Here is a 12,100-nt window from a genome sequence, read left to right as displayed (position 1 = left end):
AATTCATATGAAGCTTCCCGTAATACAGGAAAACCCTCACTGCCATGAATGTGAGAGAAAGCCATCCTCTTTTTCTTTACACCAGCAGTAGGATTGCCTGAATAAGGATTTCCAGTTTTTTTTTCCCACCAATATCTTGAACAACATTGCCTTGGGCTCCCTTTTTCTCTCCTCACAGGACGCAAACCCTTTGGAGATATTCTTATAGGTTAATAAACATCCTCCTCTTCAGCTTTCCCACATTCCTCCCACTTCCAAATCTTGCGAAGTATTGTCTTGTGTGACCATGACCTGCGGGCACTGATGTGATGGGTCCCCCCCTTGTTCCTCCTCATGCCTGCCTTGTGGGAAAGTGAACTTTGCAAAGTGATGGCAAACACTGCCTCATTTGGCGAGGGATGTTTTTACACTGCAAGGAGAGGAAGAGCGGAGAGGAAACCTTCTTATTCCTCTTCTTGTTTGGAAACTTGCATATGACATCTGTGTTTTGCAAGCAAATTTGGGACCATCTCTCAGCAAAAATGTGGGAGCAGTTGTAGAAGGAACAAAGTCCCTTCTCCTGGAGCATCGTGTAATGTGGAAAGTCCCTGGTCTTTGGGAAGGATGGTCCTGAGAGCAGGGCTGCCAGGCTGCTGGATGGGGATGCATTGCACTGAGTGGATGAGGATTCCTTGAAATCAACCCAAAAAGTCAAGGGTGGGAGTAGGTATTTGTGAATAAACTGGTGGTTCTGCAAGTGCCCTCTCTTCCATCACATCTCTGGGTTCCCAGAGCTCCTCTTCATGCCTGTGGAGAACCTTGGCTGCTCAGCTTGCTTTGAGGGTGAGGCATACACCCCATCAACCCACAGGGCTATCTTACTCTCAAGGATGAGGTTTAGCACTTTAGTGCATGAGCTGGAGCCTATGTGTAAGCATCAACTCCTTCAGTCTTACTGGCATTTCCAAATTTGGCCAACTCAGCTGCGTTCTGGTGGGATTTGGGATTTTCTTCACTCTAGCTCCTGCCAGATGTGGGTGAGCCAATCTACCCAGCACCCCGAGTCCATCTCCATCTCCTCCCATGCTTGCATTCAGCGCTAGCACTGTTAGCAGTGGATTTGGAAGGTGGACATTTGTCCTTGTGCATTGGACAGGGAGCACCAGGCTGGCTTTGGGCAAGCAGGGGGAAGCCAAAGGCCGCAGGGACTGTCCCACGCAGCAGCATCCTGGGACTGAGCAGCACTGGACAAGAAATAGTTATGCAATGTGGAAAGGAAGGGAAAGCATGTTCCCATTGCACCCAAGGAGTAGAGCAGGTAGGACAATGTTTGGAGTGGTTGTACAACTCTGGCGCTTCCTGTTTTCCTGCAGGCAGGAGCTGTGATTGTCACTTCTTATTCAGCTCCTCATCCTGGGAGGAAGACAGTATCGGGCTGTCCAGGGGCAGCAGGATGTTTATGTGGCAGGCTGAGTCAAGGTGCTGCTTTTAATACACCCCAGAGCAGAGTCATTGGGGGAAATGTACATTTTATATTTTTATTTTTTTTTGTAAAGACTCATGAACATCCAAGTGCTTTGCAATTGCCATTGAGCTGTGTGGCTGAATGCCAGCACTGAGTGTCATTGTTTCTAAGGCTATTACACAAGGATTTTACAGGGTACCATGAACTACTAGTAATTTAGGGAAGATTCATCTAATTAGTGATGCTGTATTGAGAGGCTTTGCTTAATTACTCCGTAAGCTGTTAAACTTTGCATTGTCTCAGCCAGGCCCACATCAACCACAGCACCCAGCAGAGGTGGAGAGAGGCCATGTGGCCTCTGTCATGTGCCCATCCAGAGGAGCCCTCTCTCCCAGCTTTATTAAGGGTAAGGGCATTTTCCTGGAAGGAAAGGACTCAACAAGACTCAACATTTAAAAAAATATGGAGATTGCAGCCATTATCTCTCTTCAGTATCAGATGGGAATCCCACATGAAAAAATAGCCTATGTCTGGATCTATGTATGCAGGGGAAGGATGCTCATGGCACTAGTGGCCATCACATCCATCCCATCACTTGCCATGGGACCAGCAGCCATCCATCCATCCATCCATCCATCCATCCATCCATCCATCCATCCATCCATCCATCCATCCATCCTCCATCCATCCATCCATCCCATTGCCTCTATCCCATCACCTGCCATGGGACCAGCAGTCATTGGCTCTGTCCCAGAATCTCCTCATGGAGCTTTGTGGTGCCACCTGAACAGCACAGAATCTTTTACCACTGAGTATTTCTCCTGGCAGATCTCAGTATTGCTTTGTGTCCCAGGCTCCTCCTGGCCTTCCTCTCTCTTTAGCCCTGCATGGGAGAAACCCAAAATGCTCCTGGACAAACCAGGCAGTGCATGTGTGGTGATTTGGAAAATCTAGTCCTTCAGCTTTTCTTTCTCATTTATTTTTTAGTGTGGATTTTATTTCATGCAGACATCTCTGCTCTTCCCTTTGGGACCCGAGTAAAAGAGCGATCCTGAAGGAGCCCTCAGGAGCCACTTATCCACCACACCAACATGGGGTCAAAGCCTATGCTCAGCCTCCAGCTTCACAGAGGTGGGAGAATTTTTACTTGGGTAGCCACAGTGGCATTGCTGGGGGCAGCACAGAAGAGATTGGGGTCTGAAAGATATCAAAATCTCCTGAAAAAGAGCTGGTGAAAAACAGGATGGTGGGAAGAAAACCTCTATTGTAAAACATCACTAGCTGGAACCTTTGATCACTAGCTGGAGACTTTGATCTCCTGCTGCGGTCCCTGATGGGAAGGGGAGGTGTGGGCTGGGAGGAGATGGGCAAAGGAAGAGGAGATCTCCTGGGATTTGGGGTTGTGTCTCCCATGGATCTTCTTTTCCTGAGCCACAACTCTCTCACTGAAAAAATGGCTTCCCCACGCTTCACACCTGCTGTGGTTTTTTTGGGGGGGAGAGGAGCACTTTTGCTTTATTTACAGCAGCATTTTCCCCTTTTTGTGTCATTTTTTGTGCTGCTGCCTGATCAGGTGAGGAAAGCTCTCTTGTCTGTTGCTGGACATGGGGGAATGAATTCTCAGACAGCTTTTGACCCAGGAACTGGCTTTTGCTGATGCTCCTGAAAGTTGAATTTGTCTGAGGGTGTGCCCAGACATCTGCCCACAGTTTCTGGCCTCTCCCAAGGGAGTGCTGCCCCATGACACTGCAGGCTATCACGTTTTCTTGGTTGCTGGTTGTTTCCATTATTCATACAGCAACCCTTTAAATATTCAGAGATCTCTTGACTGGTTTTTCAGTGACTTGTGGAGGAGGAGGTGGTGGCATGGCTCGCTGAAGCCACCTCCACGCCTGGTTTAGGAGGATGCTATTTCTGATAAGCTATGTTTTTGGGAACTCTGGAGCTTACAGCCCTGACTCCAGACCAGAAGTGTCGGGGGAAAAGGGTTTAAGGTCTGTTTGTTTTACTTTTTTGTCCAGACAATAAGCGGGCAAATACTTCCAGGCTGTTTATATTTGGATAAGGCTGCTCGTGTCCTGTGAAAGGAAAATGACACATCTACTGCTTCTCCTGGGGAGAGATGGTGTGGGACAAATGGATTCCTGATGTGGCTGCCTCTTGATGCCATTTCTGGGATGTGTGGGATGGCGTTGGCACTGTGGCCCAGATGGGGAGGGCAGGGCAGGGGCACAAATGCCTGTTTTGACTCTGTTGGTGACATTCGTTTGGGGCCAGATGCACAGGAAGGGCAGGGCTTGGTCCCCAGTGCTAGCCCCATGTTGCTGCCTCCTTCTTTCCCACTGGGATGTGGGGCTGTGGACACTGGGGGGTAGCCTCATGAGACTTCTCATTCAACAAGTTGTCTTCGGAGTCTGTGGGATGTGAACCACAAACTGAAGTTCTTTCCTGTGTTTTTCCCAGAAGCTCAGCCCTTCTTGGGACGGCACTACATGGGGGAAAGACACGAGGCATCGAGGTTTGGCTGCAGGGCTTTGGGCTGGCTCTGCTCAGCTCCCACCACCCCTACCCCGGGCATCAGGTGCCTGACCCCACCAGGAACACCCAGCTGGTCGTGCCTGTGTCCCCCCCATCTGTTCTGGCTCTCTCACACCTTCCTGCAATGAATGGGATTTAGCAGCTGCAAACAGGACTGACAGCAACTCCTGGACAGGGCCAGTGAGGAGCCTTGTCCAGCCCCATTCTGGGACTGGCAGGGCCCCCTGCCTCAACACGAGCCTTGTCTAAGCACAAGTGATCACAGGATTCATTTGGGATACACCACACACAGTGTCCCCCTTGTCCTGAAGCTGGGTCTAACAGATTTTGGAGCCTCCTGCCACTGTCCAGCTGCACAAAGCTGAGGGATGCTCTGCCCTCATCTCCCCTATTCCAACCCTCTCCTGCAAACCTAATGAATACCTGAGGTGTTTTCACAGAAGCTGAGCAGCCCATCATGGCAAGTCACAACATGAAGGTTCCAAAAAACTACCCCAAACCAGTTTTTTTTTCCTATTTTTGTTTTTTTTTTTATTCTATATCACTCACTTGCAGAAATCACCACCTGCTTGTCCCACAGGGAGAGGTCAGACAGTGGGAAGAGCAAGTGAACTTGAGGCACTATGGCCCTGAACAGGTCAGGGAAGAGGAATTCTCTTGGCTTACAGAGCCTTGGCAGTTCCTGGGGTGGCTCTGTGGGCTTCACCCTGGGGCAGGTGCTGTGAAAAAGTGCCAGGAACTCACAGCTCCATGCAGTCTGTAACTCCAGCTGGGTCCAACACCCCTTTCTTGATGTCTAAATCGGTCAGAATTTATTTTTTTCCTTAGGGTTATTTTTTTACCTAAAAGTGAAGAGAAACTTCTCTTCCTATTGTTTTGGTTTTTCTTTTCCCCCAGAGCTTTTGGAAGAATGAAGAGGGGGATGTAGCTTTCCTCCTTCATTCAAAGCTAGCAAATCCAGCCAAAACTTGCCTCCTCCTCCTCCAATTATTTTACTCTTATTCGTAAATCTTGCCTGTCTGTAAATTGAGCATTTCTGCATTTATTTTCATTCTGTGGAAATAACCAGTCCCCAGCCTCTCCTCTCTGATGTTTGTCTCCCCATACATGCTGAGGTTCATTTGATTTAAATATTTCCAAACAGGCTGGAGACAAGAGAAGAAGCTTCTTGTTACCAGCAGCACCACATTTCACAGAACAAAAACATGATGTAATGAATGAAAAGGCCTGGAAACACTGAAAAACCAGCTGAGAAGAAAAAATTTTCAAATGAGCACATCACCATCATTTCACACACGGCCACAATTAAGGAAGCAGCAGATCTGAGAGTCAAGGCAGTTTTGGTCTGAAAAAGCCCAAAGGATTTCAACTCTGCTTCCTAGTTCAGGGCTTAAAATGCAGCAGCTGTTATAAGTCATGCTCTGGTGCTCCACCTGTCCTGAGTGTTGAATTCAAAAGCAGGCCATGAAACTCTGAGCTGAAAGGCCAGGAAAGCCATGAAATGGAGGACCAGGGACCTCTGTGCCTGAAGGAAAGACCCAGGAGGGGTGAACACCTCTTTCACCACAGTAGCCTTCTCATTTTATGAGTCTTCATCTTCCCCTACACCTATGTCCTGTGAATCCAAGGTGTGGGAACAAATTGGGTTTTGGGAGCTCTTTGGAAATAGATTTCAGATGCAATAACTCTGACCTAAAACCTGGCAGCAAGTTTTGCCTTCAGGAGCTTCTGACCCCAACTGGTTGTTGTACCCTGGATGAGCATCCTTGATTCATTCTCCCCATGAAGGAAGAGACAAAAATGAAGGATGGAGAGGTGGCTCCCTTAAGTAAAACACCCTCAGGCAGGCATCCACCACTTGCGTCAGCCTCTGAGGGAGGGCAAGCCAGCAGTGAAGAGGTGGGAAGGTTCTGCAGAATCCATGTCATGTGGATGTGACCCTTAGGGACATGGTTTAATGGTGGCCTTGGCAGTGGCAGATTAATCGAGTTGGACTCGATGATCTTAAAGGTCTTTTTCAACACAGATGATTCAACAATACTTTCACCAGCTGAGTGCTGGCATCAGTGTGGGAGTGGTGCCCAGCCCATGGGGTTTAACTGGAGCAGAGCACTGAAATGCCCCTGAGACCTGGCTCTTGGGTACTCCTGAGGCTTTTTTTGAGTCTTGGCTGGTGATTTGGTGTTGCTCCAGCACATTCCCACTCTCTTACTGCATCTCCAGCAGCCCCTTTGCAGAAGACCATGCTGGTGTCCCTGGAGAGCTGCCAGTGCCAGCTGCCTCTATAAATACCCCTGGTATAAATTCAGAGAGCTCTGTCCCTGGCAGGCTCAGTCCTGCCTCTGATCACAGCATTGTAGGGTGCTGGGCTGGAAACTCACAGGCTGTAGAGCACTGCCACAAGAGAAACAGCTCTTAATGCCTTGTTAGAAAGCTTACATTTCCCTTTTCCATTGATTAATAAAAGTGATGCAGTGGTGGTTCTCTGGCACTTCAACATTTGCTCTTGTGTAAGTCAAATATTTCAACTTTTGTACCAGGACAAATCATTTTTAGAAAGAGGACTAAAGCCTGTGTGCATGCCAATGTGCTGCAGCTCTGTGGCAATGAGCCTGGGAACTGGGCTGAGATGTCCATGTGGGGGTCAGACCAGTGGCTGCACTTTCCCTGTTTCATGGAGGAGTTAGCATGAAGCTTCCCATGGTTGCAGAACGCATCCTTCCATTCTGAAGACTCGAGTTGCCCCAGCACAGACAGCTCTTGCCCCCTGCCCTGGGCAGTAGAGCAGTGCTATTTCTCAGGCTGACCTAGAGGGACATTTCTTTACTGGGCTGTCCTTGCCCAGATTGATTTTCTAAATCTTTTCACATGGTGAGGTCAGGTCCCTGGGAACAGCCCCGTTGGATCCAAAGGGAGGAGGAAGGAAGCCTCTCTGGCCTGTGCCTCTCTGACAGCTCCCTGCAATGTTAAAGGGTGTCTTGGGGATGGGCTGCAGCCAAAGCTGCTTTCAGCCTGACAGCCACATTTTTGATATCCACTGCCCCATGAGAGAATCAAGATTTATTCTTAAAAGGAAAAAAACATGCACTTTTCCTCTTTGCAAGGAAAACTCTCACTCCCTTTTGCTCACTTGCCAAGAAGAATGGCTTGCTGGGGGTTGAGGGAAACTTCTGCTCAGCACTAGGCAGATGCATGAATTCCTTTTCATGTTCCACTTGGCACATCTCCTTTTAGCACTTGAGGACTTTTTCCCTGGTCACAGAGAAAAGCTGGCAAGGAGAAAATAAGAGCCAGTGGGCAGCAGAGCCCTTGCCAGTGCTCTTGCTTTCCTAATCACCCTGGTGACTTTGGAGTAAGTTTTTTGGTGTGTGTTTTCCCCCAGGGCAGATGTAACTGAGAAGAGCGATGCCTTTGCGTTACAGGAGACTGACAATTATTGGCATTCGGGCTTGAAACAGCCTGTCTTGAGATTGTGACACTCCCGTGTCCAGCAGAGCGCAGGCAGAGGTGGGGAGCAGCCCCTCGGGGCAGGTCCACACGTGCTGCTCCTCCCTGCAGCTCCAGGGGCTGCTGGGGAGCGTGGGTGTGCTGGGGAATGTGGGAGCTGTGTCATGGGGGAGTGGGAAGGATGGGAGGAATGACTGTTCTGTGCTTATATTTATCTCCCGGTTGATGACCAGGCTCGCAAAGCAGGATACGCCTCCCTGGAGCCTGGCAAACTGGTAAAAATCTACCTGGGAAGGATGCAAACCCAAACTCCCCCTACTAAAAATATGTAGGCAAATAGAGATTTTCCAAAACAGAGTTCCGGAATGCTAAACTTGGTGGTGATTCATCGAAGGAGGGGGGCACAACTGCTTTATTTTTTCCCTGAAGGTGATCAGGAACAATGTAAATCCCAAATGCTGTCCCAGCTACCCCCTCAGCTGGGCTGCTGTGCTTTGAAGCGCCCATCCATAACCCCATAGGCACCGGCTTCCCAAGAAGGCAGACCTGCCGCAAAAACAGGAATCCCTTATCAGGCAGCAGGAAATCCTATTTTTACATGAAGTTCAGAATAAAAATAAAAGGGAAATATATGCTCTGTGGCTAAAATTAAACCTAGAACTTCTCCTCTGATGGCTGGCTCCTGCCACTCCCTGGATCGAGAATCTGATGGTGAACAAGAAGGATCCTGATGTCCCTGACTGCTCTCAGTGGGATCTGCTCTGCTGTGTGGCTTTTCTCCTCTCAGTGAGCTCTGTGAGTGTGGCTTAAATAAATCACCTTGGATCAGTGCAGTGGCCAAGGTCTGTGCCCTGGGCAAGTGAGCCAAATCCTTCAGTTTCTCACTGCCCTGTCAGCTTCACTGCCCTGTGCCCAGCCCAGGCCTTTCTCTGACCAAAATTTCTGCATCCAGGTGGTACCACAAGATGTACTGATGCATCATGAGGATCTGTCTTGACTGAGTTTCCAGCTTTGGGTCTGCTTCCCCAAAGGGGATGAACTGGTACATCTGGTCTGGATTTGAGCATTGCTTTACAAAGTTCTCTGGGATCTGTAGTAATGAAACGAGCCCTAAGCCACAGTCCCCAAACCTCTTCCTTTCCTGCAACCCAACACTGAAAAGTGACTGCCAAGAACAGCGCTGTGGCTGTGTGTTTTCATTACCACTGTGATTTGTACAACAAATGCAGCCCATTTGCAGCCATGCTTTTGTTCTTCGACATCTCAGGCCTTTGCCAGCTGAAGCCACGCTTGCAGCTCTCCTCTGGGCTGCACCAGCTTCACCAGCTCTGTGGCACAGGATGGCACTGAGACAAATCCCACAAGTTATGTGGCCCTGATGGCAATTGGTCAGCATTTCTGTAAGGCAGCTCATTTCAGACTTTTCTGTGTTGGACCTCGGACCAAAAGGCATTTTGCTTGGCTTCCAAAAAGCAATTAAACTGGATCCAGAAAAATCACTGGGTAAAATGAATCATGAGGTGCAGATCTCTTGGCTGATCACACTGACATTTTATGTGTGAGTGTGTGTGTGTTTTTTCAACCTACCTCCTGTCTGCTTATTTTTCTGCAACAAAGGTTCACTCTGAGCCTTTGGCTGCAAAATATGTTGTAAAAGATTGTTTGCTTGGAATAACTATTTGAGGGCATTTTCAACCTCCATCAGGAAAGCAAATCCCAGCAAATATTCAACACAACAGCCTGAGTTAGCCAGACCACTGCAGGTGCTTTAGCTGGGTGTTGGCTTCTTAGGTGCATATGAGTTTGAGAGCAGAATTTCTTTCACCTGAGCTGGTCTCCTCCAACTCAGTGAAATTACAGGAAGGTTTAAAAGGATGGATGGAGAATGGTGGTATTGGGTTGCTGCTGAGAGCCAGGCTGTCTAGAGGGAACAGTCCCTGGAGAACAGGTAGGGAAATTGGAGACGGTGAAAGAGGGTGAATGAAGAGAAAGCATTTGGTGATGGTTATGGATACTCCTGAGTATCTGGGGCTAGAGGGAATTGCCTGGGCTGTCTCAGCTGTGGTGTCATTTTTAGAAGATGGCTTTTTGGTTTTGGGAGAAGGTCGAGTAGCATTCACACTGCTACTGTTTGTGGTTGTCCTGGACGGTTGCACGTCTTGAAATTGAATGTTGCAGCATTGTTTGCTTTTCTTTTCATGTGCTGGAAGGGATATATGTGGGGAGTCCCTCTCAGCCTTGCCAGCTAATGTGGGCAAGCAGTTAAATTGTCTTGGGCAGCCCTGTGTGTAAATGAAGGCAGTTGGCTTGCATGGAAAGTGAATGTCTGAAAGGCCCCCAGAAATGCAGGTCTGTGATCTCCGCTCTGTTGTGTAAGTGCTTCCCACTTCTGCCATTTACCGTAAGATGAAGTGGTGAAATTTGGCTTAAAGGAGAAGTGATGTGAAATGATGCCCCATCTGATTTGGAAGAAAACACTGGCTGTTCTTCCTCCACAGGGTGCAATCTAATTTGAACTTCACCACGTAAAATTAACTTGCTTAGTCTTAAAAGGTTTTGTGCTGTAAAACATCACCTTGCTGTTTTTCCCCTTCACAGTCACTGTAAAAACTGTCCAGGCTGCTCTTATTATGGAGAAGCTGGGGGGCTCTAGCCTGGTCCTTGTCCTTCCTGCTGGTAGGGGCTACATACGAGAGGTCAAATAGAGCATTTAAAGTTATTTTTATTTCATTTTCTGCAGTGGACTATATTTTCTGGCTGTTCCTCTTTCAATGAGGTGATTTTGGGGGATTAAATGTTAAAATCCTGTGTGGTACTGTGGTGCTCCTGGGGAATATCGTGTATGCCTTTTGATGTTGTATCAAGCCTGTGCAATGATTTTTCTCTTATCTCTGAAAAAGAGAGGCATGTGGGGCCAGCGAAAAGAAAGGTACCCGTGAACACCTTTGGGTTGGGATGGGGAGTGGTATGTGAGTGAATCCTCTGCCAAAACCCCTCGGGTGAGAGGCTTCCTGAGCAAGGACAGCACCCACAGGGAAGGGGTAAAAGAGACTATTCCTGAATTTTATACAGTCTGTTTGTCCCAGATACTGAACTTATGATCTGACCCCAGAAATTTGGAACAGCAGGTGCAGGAGGTGCCCTGGGATGAGGAAAGGAGTGGGCTTCCCATGGAGGCCTCCAGGACCCCTGGGCTGCTGCAAACACGGGCTGCTATCAACACAGCGTGTCAGGAGAGCTCTCTGGGGACTTTGGGGTGTCAGATGCAAACCTGTGTCTGAGGTCCTGCACATGACACAGGGCAGGTTGGCCCTAAGCAGAACAACCTGCCCATCTGGTCACTCTCCTCAGGCATGCACAGGTGCCCAGGGGTGACAGGGGTAATACCACCATGAGGCAAGAGGGGTAAATGCAGAGCTTGTGTCCCTGGAGATTCTGGGGAGTTTTGCCTGTGATGGAAACTCTGAGTGTTGCCAGAATGCAAAATGCAGAACTTGAGAGGCGAGAGCGCAGGGCAGGACTAAAAGTGAGCTCCAAGGCCAGTCCATCATCCTGAGGCGGGGAAGGACTCCATGTACTTCTCTCACCTGCTGTCTCAGCTGGTGCACTTGAGTTTCTTGAACCTGGTCCTCATTTCACATTCAGCAAAAGAGAACAAATTTTGCAACACAACATGTTTAGGGGAGGAGGAGGAGAAAAAAATTCTGTCAGTCCTTCCTTTCTGAGATGTTTTGAGAGTCAAATTTTTATCAGAGGGAAAAAAACCCAACCCAAGACTCAAAACAGGAAACTCTTATCAGCTTGCCAGGAAGCTCTATTGCTTTGTGGAAGTGTTACCCTACGGTCATTGCTACTTTCAGTAGCTGTTTGTGAGTAATTTATGGCTTTAAGATGGGCGTCAATCTTCCATGCAAGCAGGGGAGAGGCCCTAAAGCTGGAAGGAGTAGTGGTAGGAATAGAGGGTGGAGGGGAAATACCAAGGAACAGGATTTGTATTATCTCACTACATATATTTACAACGATAAGATTTTCATTGTCTTCTATGGTAAATTATGATCCTGTTTTTGTTCTGTATTTGGATCAGGAAAAAGCAAACCCGTATCTTCAAAAAATGCACAGGCTTAGTGTTCAGTGACTGTTATTCAGCAGAAGTAATCGAGGGACTTGGGATAATACGTAACGTCTTGGCAGGGGAATTTCTAAATTATTGCCTTATCGAGGTCTGTGTGCTTGAATTCTAAATGTGTGCAGGTGTCTTTGTGTAAATCATATAAAAAATTATCTAAAACCTGTCAGAGGGGGTTGTCTGGTTCTCTTTTGTGTCCCAGTTTTGGTGTGCCCATCTCCAACACAGAGCACTTGTTAATGTCCAGAATAATTTCTTTAAAAACTGTGTTCCTGCAAAGTGTCTTTGGATTTAAAAATAGAGAGAACAGTGTTATGCAATGTATTAAGATGTATCTGAAAACTCTGTGTGTATGCACTTTATGCAGAGAGAGCAGGAGCTCATATCCCAAACCTGCCAGGTGGTTGTGTTGGCTCCTGGCCCACTGTTTCATTTTATTTTGCCTTTTGTGCCCTGGCATGTCTATTCTAGTGCATTAAGGATTGCTGTCATTCCTGTAGTCACCCAGCACAATGGGGATCTTTCCATCAGAGGCATTTTGTGTC

The sequence above is a fragment of the Parus major genome, chromosome 3 (assembly GCF_001522545.3).
Source record: "Parus major isolate Abel chromosome 3, Parus_major1.1, whole genome shotgun sequence".
NCBI classification, from domain to species: Eukaryota; Metazoa; Chordata; class Aves; order Passeriformes; family Paridae; genus Parus; species Parus major.
This window is presented reverse-complemented; position numbering follows the sequence as displayed.